This window comes from Netta rufina (genome assembly GCF_964035555.1).
Source record: "Netta rufina genome assembly, chromosome: 21".
NCBI lineage: Eukaryota > Metazoa > Chordata > Aves > Anseriformes > Anatidae > Netta > Netta rufina.
Genome location: NC_140145.1, coordinates 9,586,143 through 9,608,059, shown reverse-complemented (window position 1 = coordinate 9,608,059; position 21,917 = coordinate 9,586,143). Strand labels below are relative to the sequence as shown.

Sequence of the window (21,917 nt, the reverse complement as noted above, 5' to 3'; positions counted from 1 at the left end):
GCAAAACGGGGAACTCGTGTCCCTTGGCACTTGTGTACGAGTCCCACGTCTGTAGTGCGCAGTGCTGGCAGCAACAATTCAGCATTGTGCTTGCTTGTCTGCTGCTTTCTGAGAGCAAGATGTATTACTCACTCCTCCTTTATACATTACACGGGGTGGAAACAAAAATCAGATATGAACTCAAAGTCCATCAATCATTACTAACCTGGAAGATAGACCGTGATAGTAAATCTTCCTTTTTCTTTCTACTCTTTACACACAGCAGTACAACATGCCGTATAACACAAGAAGAATTAAGTTGCTCGGATGCAAGCCAGGGTGTAAAAACAACTATCGATACAGTCATCCCGTCCTTGGCCGGTCTACCTGTCTGCTGCCTGCCCCTCACTCGGTATTACTGGGTGGTTTCTCAAATGGTCTGGATGAGACCAAAAGGGCTGTGAGACAAAGCACAGCACTTCTGTTTTAGCTGAATCAGGAATAAAATACTTAACCACATACCCAGGTGGAGGCGATGCCTAGAATAGATCCCTAAGTACAGATCGGTGCTGGTGACTTTGCTATTTGCATTTCTTTTAGGAATAATTTTTGCACCAGTGCCAACGAAATTACCGTGGTAAGAGGTGCTTGTTTGCATTTGGTGGTTATTAGTGTCATTTCTTTTTTGATTAACCTTTTGAGTACTACAGCTGTTCGCTGCAATCCTGTAGGGGTTTTATGATTTGAGAATTTATGACAAAGGCGCTCTAACACAAGGAATTTGAGCTCATGGGATTATGCTGGGCGTGCGTAGGTTATTGCGGGAGCATTCGCTGGTTTTCCCTCTTCCTGTAATTCTGTTGGTACCAGCTATATGATCAAAAAATTCAAATTAGAGCATTAGCAAATGCAAACATGTAGCCACATTCTCATCATTTAGACTAATTTTAAACCTTTGGATAAAGCACTTCAGCTTTATCAATTCGCAGATACAGAACTGACAAGCCCGTTTATAACTATCTGTGATACAGAGCAGCAGCACCAAAAAAGCCATGGGATTTTGGAGTTGGCACTGAGAAACTTTTCCATAAATGCCAGGAATAACATTATATTTTAATATTTAACCCTTATACAGGCAGTTGGAGGACTGGAAACCATATGTGCTTTTCATAATGGGAGCCAAGATGACCCTACATAAAGATAAATATAACTACATAAAAGCGTTCAGGAAGGATGGTGTTGTGGTTGAGAGCTGGGCAAGGGCCGGGGAGCTCGAGGGTCTAATCCCAGCTCAGCCACAGGCTTCTTGGGTGATCCTGGGCAAGTAACTTAATCTCTGCGTGTTTCAGTTTTTCCATTTGGGAACGAGAGATAATAATACTGCCCTACAGCCACGCTCAGGGAAAAACGCATTGCTCCTTGTGAGGTGTGTGCTTTGAGACAGAGCTGGTGGCCACCGGGATAAATCTCAGCCAAGTGCTCTGCGGAGGGCGGGCGCTCCGCCGCCCTCGGAGGCAGCTGCAGCTTCGCCTCTCCTCCAGAGGCTGTTTGAAAAAGCTCCTGCCTCAGTCGGGCGGCGTGTCAGGCTGGGGCAGCGCACCTGAAGCTTCGTCTGGGAAGTCGCATCGTTGGCAGACATGCCTTGTTTGAATGAAATTCAAGTTCAGAAACGATGAGGGGAAAACTACAAGGAAAGGAAAGGGAAACCTGCAGTAGATGAGCCCATCTGGTTTTGTTTGAGTGCTACCTAAGTAACTTGTGTTTATGGGTTATAGGCTGGTGTTTTCTTTATACGGGCCCTGGCCAGGTAGCCGTAGTTGTGCTCGTGACTTGGCATTCGCTCCTGCCCTTTGTGAGTGTGCTCAGGGGGCATAAATCCCCATTCCCTTACGGTTCTCTGAAAAAACGGGGTACTTCAAAGGCCCTGTCAAGACAGAGGCATTTCTTGACGTGAGGAGGAATGATGTTCAGGAGATAACATCTCCCCTAAGATGCCGTCCATGCTCCGAGCGAGTCTGTAAAAGCCTGCCGAGGCTCCGGGTGCCGGCTGCGCTGCGTAAGGTGCGGGGGAGCGTAATCGCCCGCTGTTTGGAAGGAAGAGTTTTTATGTAATTATACCCTTCAGCCATTGCCACACTTTCCTCTCTTTCAACTTCAGGCAGGTCCACACGTTCAGATGTGAAGCTGGAAATGAAACACATCTGGACATCCAAAAATGACAACAGACTTTTATTTGCTATTTTTGGTATACAACAAAAGCTTTGTATCTTGCTAATTGAACATATGGGCTCTCGGTTGCTTTTTTCCCTTGCTAAACTCCACTTTTCCATGTGTCATCGTATGATTCCAACATTTGATCTGTCGAGTCCATCTTGGCCATGTGTTTGTTGTAATCTGCTACACATGTAGGCTTGTTTTCGTGTGCGTCCTGACCTCCAGTGAGAGCTGCAGTTGTTTCCATCATGGATAGTGTTGAGGAGTTACACATCCTTTTTATCAGTGTATTTGGCCACCGGCAGCTCCTCGCAGCGCGGATCAGCGATCCTGCCAAGCCTCTGAAAGCTCAGTGTTTAGGGTAGCCATATCTGTTTGTGTTACGATACCAGATGCTGCTTTCTTTCAGTGTAACAGAAGTAGAAGGGAAGACTCACCAAAAATAGAAAATAGCCCCACAAGTGAAATCTTAGCGTCTCACCGAGGGAAGCTGAGGGTCAGCGTTAGCTAATGTGAAGCATGAGGAAGGCAGCAAGGATCGATGGCAGGTCCTCGCCATCCTGCAGAGCAGGCAGCGGCCGTGCCCACGGACAGCAGGGCAGTGTCAGCACCGTGCCGGCCGTCACACAAAAGCCACGTGTTTGTGTGCAGAAGTCTGCAGGGTAAAAAGGCAAAAATGCCGTATCTGGCACGGAGAGCTGAGACCTTCAAAGCCGGCTGTGCCATAAATACCCACTGGGAACTTGGCCCCGCTGTACGTACGTTCGTGAGACTCGACTCATTACAAATACAGGACCTCTTGATTAGCATGAAAGATTCGTCATCAGAATTTTTTTGTGCCTGTGGGGGATCCACTTACTTATTTCAAACTGCAGCTCTAAATTGTTCCCATGCTTCATCATGCTTTGATTAGCTAAAAACTTAGAGTAACTGTTTGAGGAACTTACCATAACTAAAAAACAGGTGACAATGATCAAACTGTAGGGCGCAGAGCAGAGACTGCTGGTGCTTTAGGGTGTTGTGCCTGAATGTAGTTAGAGGCAACCCACTTACAGGTTCCTGAGCGATGAAAAGACTTATTACCTGCATGCTTTCAAAGAACGTGGTACAATGCCAAGCACTGTTGCATAATGTTCTCCAGAATAAATGACAAATTAAAGCAAAAAAAGGGGGTAACTGTGCATTTAATTGCCTGTACACGCATGTATACCTAGCCCCTGCCTGTGCATCCATGTCGTGTTACAGCTGTGCTAATAGTCACCTTTCTTGCAGTAAATATTGGGCCAATTTCATCACATTTGGTTTATGTTTATCAACACAGCACTTATGCAATGGGGTTTGGGTTGCAGCAAGGGAAATAGTCCATTGCTGTCTAGCAGCGAGGTGAAGGAGTGAGAAGCCACATGTGGCAGAGTCCTGCTGGAGACTTTCCTGTGGCCGTGTTGCAACACACCCGCACAGCTCCAGTGAAAATCAAATATTTGTGCTTGAAGACAGAGCTGAGGCAATTTCCACCAGGAATATGCTGTCTCTCCCTGGATGAAAAACATCTCGCATGCATTGTACTATTATTCTGCTCGGTGCTTGACATACACTGCCTAGCAATTTTGTACTGAACTCCCCTTTTCTTTGAGCCAAGAGCGTAACATTAAACAAATCTGAGATTGCATTTGAGGACTTCCCAATCAACTGAAGAATGAACTCTGAAGCAGAAGTTGTTTTTAACAAAACGAGCTTACAATTATTATTCATAAATGCACATGTTATGGCTGCAGTTGTTCCACTTCTTTCTTTTACAACCCTATAAATTGTATACAGAACATAAAGGCTTTACTTCTTAAATAAATGTTTTGCAGCCGCCATAAATTATCTTTCTTGCATTCATAATGAAAAAAAAAAAAATCCTGTTTGATGTTTTATATCCTCTTCCCTAAAATGTAAAATATGGTAGTTGGAGCCAGATTTTATCTCATTTGAAAATAAAAGAAGGTTCATTTCCTACTAATTTTTTTCAGTCTTAGGTTTGGAGTTCCCATGAAACGTTGCCCAATCTGCAAAGCAGTGTTACAATAAACTCCGCATTATCTGGGAGTTTGTGTTTGACTTGTACCACCGCTAATAGTCCTCGTCATAAAATGAGTTATGAACATAACCTGAATCTCCTGTATTTTTTTTAATCCCTAATGTTGGTTATATTTCATCTTTCGACGCACCCCAAATCGCTGGCTGAATATTGGATTGTTGAACTTTTCCTGGATGCCAAACCTACGAGGACCCTGCCCCAGCGTTGCTGTCCTGGAAGCAGGCCTTGCTAAACTCCCAGCTCACTGGTTTGCAAAGCAAACTTCAGCCTTGTACTATTTACCTTGGCAAGTGCCCGACCAGATTGATGATCTGTAAAGTGGATTTGTTATTTGGCTGTTTGCTTTGGCAGCTCTTGAAAGCAGTTTGCTGATTACAGTCCCAGATGTCATTGCATACATTACTGTTCACTATAAGTTTCTTTTAAAGTTTTAATTTCAGCTACAAATACTATTAAGCTTTTTGCACCTTTCCGTCTTTTACTCATGGATATTAAATATCAAGAGCAGGCAGCCCTGGTTTCCTTAAATTTCCCTATTATTATCATTGTCAGCCTCCTTCAGGCATCTCTGTAGCGCCAGCAGCCAGGAGGAACGCCAGCATCCCCCGGTTCGGCGCTGTGCCCGTCCACAGCACTGGCGTTTGCAAGTTGCTCACACCCCCAGATTTTTAATTGTAGGTAACCTGGAAAATTGGCATTGTGTTTTTGTAAATTGTCAGGCTTAAAATGAGCAAATACTTGAGTCAGAGGAGTTGACAAGGATCGGTAGTGCTGTTAACTAAAATCATGCCATGCCCTGTTTGTATTAGACAAAAAAAAGGAATGTGCATCTTCCAGGTATGTTTTCCAGGTTATATCCGTCTCCTCTTAGCTATACTCTTGGTTTTCAGAGGTTCTCAAGCCTAGTAGGCAGTTTGGTGGATGGGTAGGCTCAAAATTCATTTTTTTCCTAACTTGGGGCAGCTGTGGTCAGGCTCAGGCGGCTCCTCTGTGCCCCGCCGTGCCAGCCTGCACACAGTAGGACAAGGGGCAAGCCGTACCTGTATGCTGCACTGCACTGATGCCTCCAAGTGCATCTGCCCTACTAATGCAGAATAAAAGCTGTGTAAGCATCTCAGCAGCAGGTTTGCTGCTCACCTACTGCAGGCACTGCAGAGCTGCCTCCAGGGAACAGCACAGGCCCCGCGGCTCAGTCGGGCTGGCACAGATCATCGTGGGGTCCTGGGCTGGAACAGCGAAACCGCTCTCCATAGGCAGCAGCTTTCTGTTGTTTTTTTTTTTTGGTGGGGGTCCTTCCAGCTTTGAGATATTTCAGTTGAAGAAGTTAATTCACTTTAAGTAAGTTTACTTTTCAAGGGGAGGATATCATTGTAGTATTTTTGGCCACTGCTTGAGAATTCCTCTAACCCTTTACTATAATAAGCAAATTGAGCAGATTAAAGACACATTACATTGCCAAATGGTTTTTCTGAACTGTGCAAAGCTACCCAGGGTGACATATATTTTTTCTGTGGAAAAGGTTGTGGGGGTTTTTGTGAGCTGCTATGCTTTTTTTAGCGCTTCCTGTTTTATTGTGTTTGAAGTGTCTTTGTGGTGACCTGTTGGGGTAAGATTCTTCCATATGGAAGTGTTTCTTCAACTTTTAATCATTTTGTTTTTAAAAAAGAAAGATTTTTAAATCCGATTTGCAGATGTCTCTGGTTTTGTTCGCAGAGAGCTTGTCCAACTCACTACAGTGTTGTAGAAACGTGAGTCATGCTGAATTGTTTATATACAGTATAAAGATGACATCCACATATTTGCACTCTTAATTAAGTTTCATACCTTCTTTAAAATCTGTTTAAAATATCCTTAGAAGAGCATCGATATGTGTTTTAATGTATTTCTGTCTTCAGAAAATGATACCCCTTTAAAGGTCTGGGGTGAAATCCTGCCTTTGCTAAATGCTTTGGCAAAACTCCCATTGGGTTTGGTGGAACTGGGATTTCACCAGTAGACCCCTCCTCTGTTGCAGGGGGCTCTGAAGTCAAGTAATATCAGGATAACAAGCAAGTTTGTCCTTTGCCTGTTCCTGGAGAAAATCTTGCTGGGATTTTACATAGGGTCAGAAAAGGTTACAAGTTTATTTTTAAGTCTACAAGACGAAATTCTTCATTAATGTGCAACAGAATGCATATTCCCTGCACTCATATTGGGCTCACTGGCTTGTAACTGAGTCCAGAACCTGGCCCGCTGCATGTGCATTATAGCTGCATCCTGTTTCCTATTAGTTTTGACACTGACATCTGAATTTCAGATTTCTTCTTGTTTAGGTTTAACTGCTCAATCAGTATGTACAAAAGATATCTTGGGATCTCTCTGCAGTCGTCTGGCTTGCACGGGGTGAACGGGCAAAACTTGGCGTCTGCCCTAAGAGCTCTGAAGCAGCCCCTGTGTTCGAGCTGGTAGACTACGGCGCGTCACTGCACAGACAGCTGGGGTTGTCAACCAGGCATCTCCAGACTTTCTCTCTGCATCATATCCTCAGCGTTTTAGCCATAAGAAAACTGTATTTGACAGTATTTTTGAGCCCACATGTGAATACCACATGTTGAGGTCTCATGTCTGCAGTTTCACTCCTAATTAAGTGTAGATGTAAGTAGTGGGTATCTTATAAGGTCCTTGGCTCTCTGCAATTCACCACAAGCATCTAATTTCCACTTCCTTTGTCTTGGACCTATTATTTATATGAGAAGGGTAGGTAGACTCGGTGGTTACAAGTCTATTGGATTATTATGTTTCTGTAGCCGTCATCCTGTCAAAGGTCCTGCAGACATTTGTGCTATTGGCTCTTGCTAGTTTATTATGGGTAAAATCCCTTTCCGTGCCGAAGGCTAGCCCAAGGTCTGCGCACCACTTAAGTCTTACTAAGCCCTAAAAATGGATCTTAAATGGTATATTGGCCTTGTGCCTGTTCTCAGCACGGAGGTGAATTTCATTCTTTATGAACAGTGAGATTTCCAGTTCAGCTTAGGCTGTTTATCTTCACTGCTCTGAGTATTAGGATGGTTTCTCTAAATCTGTCTAAAACTTCTGGTGCTTCAGCCTGCAGAAGCTAAGGCTTTCTGACCTAACAACAGGATGGTTTGAGAAACAGCAGCTTTTTGATGTAGATGGGCACAGCACTCATCTGTTTTGAATTTTCAAGGTGTTCCAAAGTCATATTGTTAGCTACAGGGGGTCTTTTGTGAGCAGCACTATGTACTGACTCGCTACTGAGACCTCAGAACATTCCCAGGTACTTAGTTTGGAAAATTGAAGTCAAGTCCCTGTGTTGTCTTATGCCTGTTCTACAAACTGAGGCATAAAGTGGACCAGTGACTCACTGGGCTGCTCAGAGTGGTATCAGTGAGATGAAGATGTAAAGCTGGAGGCTTATTTTACTGTTGGTGTTCAGTCTGCTTTCCACAGTATTCAGAGCTTGTTGGAAATGATTTTGGTAAGGAAATGCTGGCAATATTATTTGCATGTACCTGAAGGTGGTCATACTGATGTAACCTCTTTAGATGATGCTTTCTCTTCTCCCACGTGACAAAATGTATTGATACAAGTGCAGATTCAGGACTGGCTTTCAAAGTTGGCATGAAAAAAAAATAGAATCACACACTTCAAAGTCTTCATCATCTCAGGGCCTTCTTTCCACTGCGCCCTGGCAGGGTGTCAGGGCTCTGGGGGAAAGGCACCTTCAGCTCAGTGGCAAGTCTCCGGTTTAAATATTTCACAAAACACCTCGAATGTATCCCATTTCCTCAGTAGTTTTCAAACAGTGTCCAGCTAGATGAAAATTAGCCAGTGTTTTAGTTCGTAGAGCTACAAAGGTCAAATGTCTTGGAGAAACAAGGTGCTAAGATGCTAATTCTCCACCTTGGAATGAGAAGGCAGTTCTCTGCTCGATTAAGCAGAAAATGCAGGTGGTCTTAAACATCCCTACGTTTGCCTCCTGTTTTGAATGCAATTAAAATCTGCTGGGATTGCAGGGAGGATAACCGGCTTCCAGTGCCTTCCCACGTCCCATCCCAGGCTCAGTTACAAGGAAATAACTTGGGGAGGGAGCCCCTGGGCAGGCTGCAGGCATGCTACCAGAGGGCCTTGTCTGTCCCGGCTGCAGGACAAGCAGGGAGCTCGTCCCAAGCTGCTATTCTCACACTCCACCTCCTGCACTTCTCCTCTTGGAATCTTGTTTTCCACTTTTTGGAGATTTGTGAAACATATGCTTTGGAGGAGTCCCAATTTTTTTTCCCAGCAAGAAAAGAATTACTATTTGTATTGTAAAATGCCTCACGAAAACGTACGCTCCTTCTTTATAATGGACTCGCCTGGCACAACTCAGCAATCCGCGTTTCTCATCACTTCACAGTGTACTTTTATAGGGTATAAAAATGGTGTTATGATCCATGTTCCCAAACCTTGCCTCAGCTAGCAAGAACATCAATAAACATGGCTTGATAGACAACAGAGCTGCAGCGCCATTCCCTCGGTACTTTGAACGTGCCCTGACATATCTTTTGGATCTATTCTCCATATATGAAAGTACTCCTGCCTCTGCTGACCTTTTAATGTATCAAACGTAGTAATATTGTGTGCTTAGGAAAAGTCGCTTCTCCCACAATACGTTTCCAGTCTGGTCGCTTGTTGTACTTACAAATATTTTTCATTTAATGACCCACTGTTTTTTCCTCTTTCCTTGTCTTAAATTAATCACAGATCGAAAGAATAGCATACCTGGAATTAAGAAAAGATTTTACTTCATTTTTCCCCCTTTCTTTTTTTTTTCTCTCTCTGTAAAATTATTATTTTCATTTCTTTGGTTCCCTCCTGAAATGATTGTTTTATGTTGGAGCAGTTAAGCGCTCTGTTCCAGGAAAGTCTGTCTTTGTTCCAAGGCTTCCAGTGCAGAGGCTCTTTCCACCTTGATCTTTCAGCAGAGCACTAAACCATTTGGCCAGTTTTTTGTCACATTTTTTTTGTTGCTGTCCAGGGTTTTTGAGAGATTCCCCTTGGACAGCTTCCACCTTTCAGCTTGCCCACTGTAGGAAATTCTTCTGCTTGTATTTACACCGCCGCATCGTCAGAACCGATGCATCACTCTCCTATCTTCATTAGCCGGGGCCTGACAGCCACTTGCTCACCTCCAGGATTTTCTTTTCTGTGTTTCCAGGAGTGAGCTCTTCCTGATGATGCTCCGGGCCAGGCGTGCTTGCGGAGGGCCCTGTGGGGCATCGGCCTCACAGACCGTCCCGTCCCTCCACCGACACAGCACTGTCAGAAATCCCTTCTCAAAGCCTCAGGAGAAGCGTGCTTGCAGCCCAGAAGGCCAATTATAGCCTGGGCTGCATTAAAAAAGGGGTGGCCAGCAGGTGGAGGTGAGTGTCCCCCTCTGCTCTGCCCTTGTGAGACCCCACCTGGAGTCCTGCGTGCAGGCCTCGGCCCCCAGCACCAGAAGGATGTTGGGCTCCTGGAGCAGGTCCAGAGGATGGCCACAAAGATGCTCAGAGGGCTGGAGCACCTCTCCTACATGGAAAGATTGAGGGAACTGGGCTTGTCTAGCTTGGAGAAGAGAAAGCTCCGGGGAGACCTCATTGCAGCCCCCCAGTGCTTGAAGGGAGTGTATGAACAGGAGGGGGAACGCCTGTTTACATGTGTTGGTAGTGATAGGACAAGGGGGAATGGTTTTAAACTAAGACAGGAGAGATTTAGGTTAGCTATTAGGAGGAAGTTTTTCACTCAGGCGATGGTGAGGCACTGGGACAGGCTGCCCAGAGAGGTTGTGGATGCCCCATCCCTGAAGGCATTTAGGGCCAGACTGGATGCGGCTCTGGGCAGCCTGCTCTGGTGGTTGGCAGCCCTGCCCAGAGCAGGGGGGGTGAAACTACGTGATCTTTAATGTCCTTTTCAACCCAGGCCATTGTAGGATTCTCTGATTCTATGATTTGGGCTCAGCATTTCAGCCTTGTCTGAGGGACTAGAAAGGTGTGGGAGCGGCTTCTACCTGGGTTAGAGGATTCCCCTAATAACCAGATTTCTTCTCCATGTTAAATTCCGCAGAAACTTGTGATTAGCCCCACTTCTGAGAGTTCAGAGAGGCTTAATTCTACTGTAAAGCTGTCAGCAGTGATATTTTTTTAAGACGGATCTTGGTTCTTGTACAGAACTACTTCTCGCTAAATTCCTGTTCAACCAAACACACTTGTCATTTCTCAGCCATTAAAGACCATAAACTCCATCTTTGGTTTTTTACATGCTGAACTTAGTTTATAATGATAGATACTTGTTTATAACGCACTGAAGATTTTTGTTAGCTTTCTGGCATAAAAATTGGAATCTTCTCCTTTGATTCGTAGTTATTAGTAGCAGGTTTATCCTTTAAAATATGTGCAAGTTATGATTCCAGTAGAATATTTATTGTCCACAGCAATGGTAGTCCGCAGCTTTCAGAATCCATCTTGCCGTGGCCGGCGGCATGGTTATAATCATCAGAAACTGCACGCAGCAACTGAGGCTCCTTTTGCAGAAGGATTTAGGTACTGCAAGGCAGAAAGCCCCAGGGCACCTGCTAGAGCTGTGGGGTCCCCGTGGGGAGGGAAGAGCCTTCCTGGCCCAGCCCTGGGGTATCTGTAATAGGGCAGGTTTGAGTGATCTGGTATTTAGAGGATGCTATAACGTGTGTGCAGAGCTGAGTGGCTGAATCAGGCCCTCCTGGGGAAGCAGGCGGGGAGAAATGCCAGCTTGGGTGATCCCAGAGGTGCTGGGAAGACTGGGGTGGTTCTTCCCAGCACAGCACAGGGACAGGGCCTGTGGGGTCAGGCAGGGATCTGCGGTATCACCATTTGGACTTCCAGACACCAAAGTTCCCCCTTCATCCCTAGCCGTGTACCTGATTTCTTTGGGCTTTTGGTGGCTACTGGTTGAATGGTCAGTCCCAAATTACATTATAGGTTGCATTGTTTCATAAATCATAACAAAGCGTGTCCTTGCCTCAGTGCTTCAAAAATGGCTTTTACTAAAGGAAGAAAAAAGGACATTGACTACAAAAAGCCATTTCTTCAGAGTTAGGGCGCGCTGCATTTCATGAATTAACAGCACAACGTGAATTATCAGACTGTCCTCTTACACTTGATTTTCTTTGCATTTGTTTGGGTTGATGTATCCACTTCCTCTCCTTTTCTGCCTTTGTGGAGATCCATTTATCTTCATGATACAGATGGAAATGTACAGCTGAATCAGGCAGGTCCCCAGTGGGCAGGAGCCTGCAGCGCTCTGAGCCTCCACCAGTGTGAAAGCAGAAGTCCTTGTCTGTCTTCTTTTATTTTTATTTTGTCTAATTAGTCCTTGTTTCTTCCTTAAAGCTTGCTGTGAACAGTGAGCCATCTTTGCCGAAGCCCTGTCTGCATTTGGAGCTGTTACTGCAGATTGCCAAGTGCAAACACGAGGCGTGCAGAGGGGTAACCCTCCTGCCCTTCACGTACAGCCTTTTCTGAGGATGAGAGTGAGATGAGTTAAATGACCGAAAGCCGTAGGCTAGGACATGCCAGCTGCAATAATTTTTTCACTCAATCATCTCACCTTGCGGTGTCACTCTGCCTTATACAGCCAACAGATGTCTGACGGATAACACAAGTGACAAGGGCAAAACCTCCTGAACGTGTTCAGAGGAGAGGTTCAGGCAGCGAGGACTGGTCTGCTGGCTCCTGACCAGCTGGGTCCTGCCCGGCCCGAGCAAAACCCCCGTGTTCAACGGGGTTTGCTGGAAGTCAGACCTCGGTGCTGCGAGTCACCGAGGGCTCTGGCCCTGCTCCAGAAGCACATTTAAGCACACCCTTAACTTCCAGTGTGTATATACGACCACTGAAGTCACTGTGGCTATTTACAAGCTAAAAATTAAGTATATGCTTAAGCTGGCTTGGGGCCAGAGAGTTCAGTGCTTTGTAGGTCCAGTCCTTGTTGGAGCTTAGATAACCAGCTCGTGCAGCTTGGCTCAGGCTTTTAATGAAGTCAGAATTGGGCCAAAAGAATTTATCTTTCCTGACTTGGAAGGCTTGTACGGAAACAAATTTAACTTTTTTTTTAAAATTTTATTATTTTCTAAACATAAAATTTCACGTTTCCATGTAGTCCTTAAAGAAACACGTTTTCTTAATGTTCTTGGAGGAATCCAGAGGCTGAGACTGAGCCCTTTCCAAAACGCCCGGAGTTGATGGAGAGGTGCCTGTGATCTGCTGCCTGGCCGGGGCGGACGCGGTGCCGCCCGAGGTCCCTCGCAGGCACGTCGTCCTCCCTGCTAGGAAGGAGTGGCGTTGCACCGGGCTGTCCTCAGACAGAAGGTCTGCTTCTGGGCAGCGCTGGCCACAGAACTGCCCGGTGCCCTTGGAGAGTTACTTCAGCTTCGAAGTTCCAGCTCGTCCCTGCTGTGAGCAACACCAGTCTGTATTTCAGCACTGATGACTTGTTTTGCCTTAGCTGAGGATTTGGCTGTGGGGATGTTTTGTAAGGTCTCCTTCATTCCTTGCTCTTGGTAGCTCGATTAATAAATAGCAAGAGTGAATTTCCAAAGCTGTTCCTGATGTTAACGGCGCTGTGCTCTTACAGCTGCCCAGAACACAAACATTTCTGTCGCTCCAGTTCAGTGTTGGAATCTGTCTCGTGGTGTTTGTGAGGTGCTCTACAATACGGGTAGGGAGGCTCTGGGTAGAGCAGGCTGTGCGTGTAGCATTAGATGCAATTCTAATAAATTGAATGTTAACACACAGTTCTGATACAGAAAGCATCAGAAGAATGTTTTTTCTCCTAAACTATTCCCTAAGGAAAAGCTGGTTTGCACCATAGGAGCATGGCAAGGAGTTACACTGCTGACATGCAAACCCCTACTACAAATGGCTCAAATGCACAGATTTCTGCAAAGCGACTGAAAACCTCAAATGCCTCGTGTTTATTAACACTTTGTGCTGCTTTGCTGGAATTGGGTGGGAGCTGGGAGCTGCTTGGTGCTTCTGGGGAGCAGCAGGCAGCAGGATGGATGCTGTCCTTCGAGCCCCTCCCAGGCACGCAGCGAATGCCTCCTATTCACAAGGGAGATTTATTTATCCTGTGCACAAGGACTTAATAGACAGTAGCTTGGAATCGACACGCACATTGTCTCATAGTGAGGTAAGACAAATAAATTACAAGTCAGAGGCCCCGAGCAGGATTAGTGATGCACCTTAGGAAAATATTTTGGTTTCTGTTTATATGTCAGCTGGGTTGTGAAACGTTTCATCTGGAAAAGGTGATAAGAGACCAGCAAAATACTTGATCTTACGATGCAAAAAATATTTCAGTTTCATTCTTAACTGGTTGCTAGTGATATAAACCAAATTTCACATTTCTGGAACGTCAGTAGCTGCTCGGCCACTTTCCTGTGGATGCTCTTCTGCAAACTTTGTTTTTGCAAAGCAAAATGCAGTACCTGCTGCGACCCATCTGGGGAGGGACTGCACCCAAGATGAACTTGGCCATTCAGCATTACATTCTCTGTTTCTATTACACAAAAAAAGAGTCTCCTATTACAGTGTGAGTGACATATTAGGTTGTAGCCCAGTTCCAATGTTTTTTCAACACTAAGACTTTTTTAATTCAAGTGAAACAATCAAAATTAAATTCCTTGGCTCAGACAGTTACCACTAATTCTTAAGCAATATGACAAATCCACAGTTTTGTCTCAAATTGTAACATAAGATCTTAGTTATCCAGTAAACCCTGATGAGTTGTCAGGCCTTTCCTTACATGTGGGTAAATTGGAGTCATTTATAATCTGTGGTGTGTCCTTTGTACCTGTGTATATGTATGCATTTGCACATGCTGCAAGATTGATAATAAGCATGATAAATCTTGCTGTTTTCTTAAGGGAAGAGGAATTATCCAAGTCCCTCCAGTGGAATTGGCATATTGGAAGTGAAGCCACTAAGACAGGGTATGCCTGCAAACTCTTTCAAAGGGTTAAGAAATGGCTTGGCATGTCAATGCGAAGCAAATAAGGATCATTGTGTAGCATCACAGAAATACCAGATATATCCTCTATGCTTCTTAGGCAGCTTTTCCCAATGGAGCCAATATAGAGACTTGGGCATCATAAAATTGCAGGGTTTGTTCAGATGAGAAGTAAAACAAATAGAGACTTGTCTAAAGAAGCCTTCACTGAGATTTAATGGCATTCATTGTGTGCTTAAATTTCCTAGGCATTGTTGAAAATCTCATCAATGATCATCTTATTGTAAGCTTAACTAAGTTGTAGGTCTGTGGAGAGTGGGAAGTTTTAACAGGAGAAAAAAAAAAAAAAGTCACTAGATTTTCTAATTTTAGCTGGGACTGAGAATTATAAGTATGTGAATACCACAAGAAAACATTTCCAACCCCGCACAAGCTAAAAAGTGCCGCAGATCTATTGTGAATCCTTTTTTAATGAAATTTCCAGACGTAGAGGTTGCAGGACCATCAGGTGAGGCGCCTGATGTGCAGAGCGGTGGCTTGGGGCGCACACTCAGCCCCGACAGCCCTGGCGCTCTGCAGAGCTCTCCTCTTCAGGATACTCCAGTGTGCGGCAGGATTAAATGCAAAGAAAAGTTAATCTCTAGGGAGGTTTGGGGCTGATTGTAGCATTCCGGGCTTTTTCTGGGCATTCTGATACTGCAAAGCTGTGAAGAGTTAAAATACGCAAGAATCTCGCTATTCTAGGGGAAAACAGCATTTTCCCTGATAATGTATTTTTTAATGAAAAGGCTGTTTTGTTTTCAAAACAATAATAGCATCCAGTTACGGTGTAGCTCCTATCTCTTTTTGCTTTTCGACCGCTGCAGAAGTGGCACACAGTATTGCAAGAGGTGTACAAATGCACTCCTTTCATTTTTCAATGCACCGCATCCCTCGGCTCGCAGCTGAGTTGCACCTTCCCCGTGGGCACCTGCAGCAGGCCAGGAGCTGGCCCCGTGGCAGAGCCAGCAGTCACCACCAGCCTCCGTGTCACACTTCTCAGCAAGGGTCGGTGCTTCTGGTACTGCAAAGCTGCAGCATAAATACCCCAAGGACACCAAATGCACATTTTTTTTGCATTTTATCTTACAAGTCCTGCTTTGGATAGATGTCACATCCCGCCTCCGGTTTCCGAACCATCGGGGCTCTCTCCCTTGTCCTTCCGCTAACCCCCTCGCCTTTCGGGAAGCCAGGAGCTCGGCCACGTCTGCAGGAGCCGTCTGCGACGTGCGGGTGCTTTGGGTGGCTTTGCTCAGTTTTTGCCAGCCCAGCTCTCGGTGGCAGAGCAGGGTCGGTGCCATGCGGGTCCCTCGTTTGGAGGCCGGGCGTGCGGCCACGGGCTGGTTGCAGCGCCCCTTGGGCTGGCATGGAGCAGAGTCACAGGGAGCATTCGAGGCGAAGGCAGGGTTTAATAAATATACTTAATCATTTATATTTTGACCTTAGCCCAGACTCATACTCAGACGCAGAAAGCTGAAAGTTGAAAACGTACTTTGTCAAGGCTCCTTTGGCTGATGCAGTGGTAAAACAGGGCAGCCTTGCTCTGAGGAAAGGCAGATCCTTCAGAAAGGAGAGTAAAAGGTCAAAACTAATCCAAAAGGACAAGCAGTGTATGTCTGTGTGTATATTGGGTTTCACATATGAAATCCAGTCATGATAAATCTGATGGCTTTAGAAACATCTACTTTGATTAATGAAAACATAGTTCCCATAGACCGTGGGTTTCATACTTCAAAGTTCTCCTGGATTTAGGACCTTAGGTTTTGCTTATTCATATAACATGCAGGAAACTATTTTTAAATGAATAAGGGAGTTTAAAAAAAAAAAAGGCAAATGTTTCAACATCGGAGGTACAGAAAGACTGGATAATAAGGAGCAAAATTAACAAACAGCAGACATTTTATTATGCATTTTACAATAATGTTTACATTCTTTCCTCTATATTTGTTTTTCCTTGAAAAGATTTATGTATTTATAAAAATATCTCACTGTTCCAGCTCTGAAAATTGCAGCCTCCCTCGCATTTGAAAGCCTTCACGATCGCTGTGATCGCTGGCCATGTTCCTAGGCATCTGAACCGCTTCTCCCCGGCCCGTGGTTAACCCTTTGTGCAGGGGGGAAAGAGACAGCCTCTGCTGGACAATGGGGAGGAGGAGGAGGGTGAGACAGCCCCCAGGGACCCACCGAGCTCTCACTGCAGCACCCAGACGATCCTGCCCGTTGCTATCCATTGCTGCCGCCAGGCTTGCTCCTCCCGGCCCCTGCATGCTTGCCTAGAGCTCATTTAGAAACAATTACAGAGGAATAAGCAGCATTTTCACTTGCAAGTCTGCCGTGTGCTGAGGAGGCACGCAGGAACCTCTCAGCCACGGCAGCCTCACTTATCCAAAAGTTCAAAGGGATTTGAAAGTGTTCGCTGCCTGTGGGACCGGGCACCCCGGCTGAAGCCTCCATTAATTAAATGCACTCACAGGATACAGAGCTGGTGAGTAATGTCCTGTTTATAGCAGAAGTGAGCGATTCTGGAAAAAAAGAAACACTGTGGGAGGGAAGATGACAGGGAAATAGAGTTGCTCGCAAAGGCTACAGCCTCTGCCATCGTTTCCCAGGGCACTGCTGGCACTTGCACCCCCAGCTCAGAGCCGAGCGCAGGTGAGTTTTGTCAGCTGAGGGGCACATCCCACACAAGGATGGGAAGGAGGTGTGCGATCTGGACATCAGAGACCAGCGTCTGAGCACGGACGTGTCCAGAAGCCCAGGGAGTGGCAGGTCGGGGCGAAGCCGCGTCCTCCCCAACCCAGAGAGGAATTTGTGCAGCTCCCCCAAGGGTGAGCGCTCGGTGCTGCTGCTCCGCAGCTTTCCCCCTGGAGTAACGAGGTTACAGCGGTGGAAGCGAATTGGCAAACCCTGTAGGAAAGTTCAGCCATTAATATTTAAACAGAGTACGTTATAATTCGACTGACTACTTGGGGCAAGGAATTTCCGTGTGCTCGTTCCTAACACACCCATGGGGTTCTCGCTCCCAGCCCAGGCTGTTCTGGGCACCACAGTTCCTGGTGCCTTTGGTCCAGAAGGGCCCGGAGCTCCCTTCAGCATCCCCTCCTGCTTCCCAAATGTCCTCAGCAAGAGCAGCGTGGGCATGGGCAGCAGCATGGGCACGGGCAGCCCTTCTGCTCCTTCCAACACCACCTCCATCTCCCCCAGGGCCTGCCCCTCCTGGAGAGCAGCCTGGGTTGAGCCCACGGCTCCTTCCCGAGAAGGATGCATCTTTTGTTGGTTAAAATTGGCAGGCCGTTTCCTTTACTATTTACTCTGTTATTTTTGCTCACACGTATGTTGCAATATGCAAGGTGAGGCTCAAAACTGTCAAGCTCTTTAATAGAACCATTACTGTATTTTTGGAGAACGTACTCTTTTTGATTTACTGTTCCTTAGAAGACAGGAAATGGAGCTACTTGATTTCATACTTTAAACAAAGCCGTCCAGAGGTTTAATGAAAAAAATTTCCCCTGGCTTTTGAATTAAAGGGCTATGGTGAAAGATTTAGCTTGGCTATTTTGACTTAGAAAAATAACATACTAGAAGCATTAAAATATTTTGTAAAAATACTTTTTAGTACTAGATTTTTCAGAGAAGAAAATAACCTTCTCTGGTTTTCTCAGTCTTTGGTCGGTAGGGCTAGCTGTGAAAGGAAAGGACGTTTCCAAGGTTTGGGTGTTTTTCTTTCCTTCTGTAGAATTTATTTTCCTTTTATATTAAAAGCCTTGAAACAATTGCAACGCTGAAGACAAATTCTGTGCTTCTAAGCAAGGTAGTTTGGTATGAGTAATGGCAGAAGCCTTTGCCATTAGCAAAACGCGAGCAGTGTGAGGCAGAAGGACGCAGAGCCTAATCCTGTGCTGCCCGGCAGCGGCGGGAGGAAAGGGCAGTTCTCCTCGGGAGGCAAATGTCAGTGGAAGGCCAGAAGTGGGAGATCGGTATCAGGAGAAAATCGGTTTTAATAGGAAAATGCTGCGTGTGGAGCAGAATTAGCTTGGAGTGTCTGGGGCGGTAGAAAGCTAAACAGGCTGGAATTGCAACACAAAGCACTTTCGACCTAGATGTTGAAGCCAAGGTTTCTGCTCGTTCCATTTGGTTTGATTTGACTTTGTTTTTTATTTGTAGCGCAGTGGATCTGGGACGGAGCTTGGGCATCGTACAAAGCAGGCTGATGGTCTTAATTTCCACCCAGTTTCATCTTCAGTAAATAAAGAGAGAAGGAAACGTTCTGCTAGCTTGAAAGCACCGTGCTGCAGGATGAAATATTGACACAAGTTAGTCAGCGGGATATTTTTCAGTGACTTCAATGAGGTGTCACCAGGATTTCACTAGCAATTGCTTGGCTAAAATAATGCCCGATTTTCTTCTGGAGTTGTTTCTGCAGTAACTGCTCCTTATAGGTGGAACCTGTTCCACCATCGGAGGAGCTGTGTCAGGTCTGGGGGACAGGAGGAAGGCTGGATTTCTCACGTCAAGGTCTTACATTCATGGCTGTCAGTAAGATTTCAGCAGTTTATCAGAGAACGCACCCGGCAAAGCCTGCCTTCTCTCAGCCCCTCAGTAATGCTCGGGATCGGCAGGAGGCTTCCTCTGTCACGCTGCTACGGTGCTGCCACTCCAGCAACATTGGGGTTGGGGCAGCATTCGGAGCAGGACGCTGCTCTGAGATGTATTTGTAAACTTGCCTCTGGTCGACGATGAGAAATTTGATACGTTATCAACCGAGATGCTAGGACTGATGAAGAGAGAGCACGGCGGGCAGAAAAAGAGATTACAATTTAATAAATAGCAAAGATACGGTTAGCTGCTATCAGTTTAAGTTTAATGCCGTTAACTCTTGTGCATTTGGTAATGATGTATGTAGGACAAAGCACCCAAAGGCTTCTGGGGAGTCACCAGCCCGGCTGTGGCTTCGTGCACTTTGCGGAAGAATTTTTCCAAGGCATAAAAATATCCAGGACTTCATTCTGCCTTGAGAAAATGGTTTTCCTCCACTACATCTGCTGTCTGTCAATGCAACAGCATAAAGAACAGGAAGGGCCATGACAATCGCTCTTGTTCTTCCTGAAGCAGCTTTTTTTTTCTTTTTTTTTTTTTTTTTTACATTAGAGAGGTACAGAGACGGTGGTTTGGGCTTTGTGGTACCAAAGGACCTGCCTGTCTTAAGCAAGGTCACGTTTTCTGCCCCTACGCCCTGTGTAACCTAGGTTGTTCGTCTGTGTTCTTATGGAACCAATTTAATAAATGTATATATTGAAATAAGGAGGAATTGATGGACTCCAGGACAACAGCTGATGGTGCAGAGCCCATCTCTGCCCCACCGCTGGTTACTCAGTGATGCCTGCACAGTGTGGTCATGGCTGGTGAATCACCGCTGGGTGCCTGGACAGGAATCGTATTGCCAGATGTGTGCTTGTGACATGCAAAAGGAGTCAAAAAGGAGGAAAGATAAAAACTAGAGCTTCACCAGCCTTTCAGTTTTTTACAAGAAAGCTTTCTGTGCAGTTAATCCCTCTAACCTGCATTTACATTAACACTCGCACCTCACACGTTGCTGCTAAGAAGTTTTGGCAGCTCCTGGCCCTGATTGCAGAGGTAACGCTACACTTGTCTCCTTTGCTCTCACTCAAGTATCTCTGGAACCAGAGACAGGCACTCTATGAAGTTTCTCCTTGTACACGTATGCAGTCATCTTGGCAGAGCTTCAAAAGCCATTTGCCTTATTATTCATATGTCTGCTTATAGGAGCAGAAATGCTCCCATTTCTCACTTTCAAAATAAGAGCAGACCCTAGCAGAGAAGAGATTTCTCCCTGGCATTTCTGGCACAGCAGTGCGAGTCTGTGGGAGCTCGCCGTCACCCCGCTGCCACGCTGGGCTTTGTGGGTACGGGTTTAGAAGCCCCCTGGTAGCTCTCCAGGGACACAAACAGCCATAGGGGAAATGCCTGAAGTCAGTGGGCTCCTAGAGTATAAGCAGAGTGGGGATCTCAGGGCCTCGTGAAATCCCGTGAAGGATGACTTGAAAAAGAAACCTTCAAAAAAGACCAAATTTCGCTTTTCCTCCTGCAGTTAGGATCGCTGACAACATGGAAATGTTGCAGAGACCCAAACAGAATAGAAATGACTTAGCCTCCTCACTGCATTTTCTCAAACAAGCTTCAAGAACCCTTGCCTTAAAACAAATTAGTAGACTGAAGTAACCTTATAAATCCAAAGAGCCATTAAAAAGTTGAAATATTTGGTCATTCCTCCTCTCGGTTCAAACTGGGATTCATCCAGAGTTCAAGTGCGTGTATCACACAAGAGCCATGGTCCCATTTTGTAGAGGTCCATTTTAGTGTTGATGGTTTTCTAGTGCCAGGAATCTACTCTGCAGCCAGGCAGAGAGATAAATCAAAGTTGTGCGCGCTGATGAAATTCAGGAGCCAGAAGTCACCATTGCAGCCCATATAAATCCCTGAATGCCAGCCCTTGTGCTTTTGTCCATGCCATTAGAGTTCAAAATTATCTGCCCCTCTTTGCTGATGTATGGATTAACCGGCTGCCCGAGTGTTTACTAACGGTTATCACCCAGTACTTTGGACGTTATCAGAGGAAGGGACGCCTGCCGCAGGGCTTGGTCTCTCACCCTTTCTATTACCACCTGTCAGTGGCAGAGAGTGTGCTGTGAAGCTGTACAGTCACAGAGTACAAGTGTAGATAGTTTCTGACGGCTGATCAAAGGGGAAAACCAAAGGCCTGATAACAAGGACGTGTTTCATGTACTTTTAACTTTGAGAAACATTGGCATTTGCATTTTTTCCCCTCTGCAGGCTGGCAGAAACCAGGCACAATAAATGCTGCATATTCAGTTACCTAATAGTTGAGTAAATGGTATGTGCTTGAAGCAACAAAGCATAACTGTAATCTTGTTCCAAGTGGGAATGATTTAAGTAAGCCTTTGCAGAAGACTTGCTGTATAATAAAGTAGAATAATTTTAATTTGTACTTTGAAGTGATCTTGAATTCAGAATCTAATCTTTGTATTCAGCAGAACATCGTATACTGTTGTGAATGAGGTAATAACTGTAAGCTAAGGAATTACTTTCAGTATCTTTTGTAGGTACGTGCACTCTGTCATCATAGCCAGCATCCTCAGCAAAGCACTGCTGATGAAAGAGTCTCTGTTAGCTCAAGTTGCAGGTAAAATTTCACCGTACAGGGACAGAAAATCCACATACCTAGGCTGAAAGAAGGGCTCACTTTTTTCCTTCAGTAAGCTTACTTTGAACACAAAACAGAAAAGAAGCAAGCTGTCCTTTTCTCACCAGCATATCACACTGTTGCACTTCCCTGCACGAGAGCAGGAAAGGCACACTAGCTGCAGGTTGTGGCCAGTAGCAAGGACAAAACAACGTGGCTGTTTCCATTGTCCAGGCTGAGAAGGGGAGGGAGTGCTCAACAGCAGAGCAGTGAAAGGCAAATCGACTTTAAAACTAATTTCAGGTCCTCTAACATGCTTGATAACCTATACAGTTTTTTTTTTTTTTAACATTACAGTTCCTGATTCTTTTGTCATTT

At 45.5% G+C, this 21,917-nt stretch overlaps 1 protein-coding gene across 6 annotated transcripts in view; it reads left to right on the top strand.

Moving 5' to 3' along the window:
* Positions 1 to 21,917, top strand: part of BCAS3 (BCAS3 microtubule associated cell migration factor) — a 353,753-nt gene that overhangs the window by 308,366 nt on the left and 23,470 nt on the right. The gene's annotated exons all lie outside the window — the stretch shown is intronic.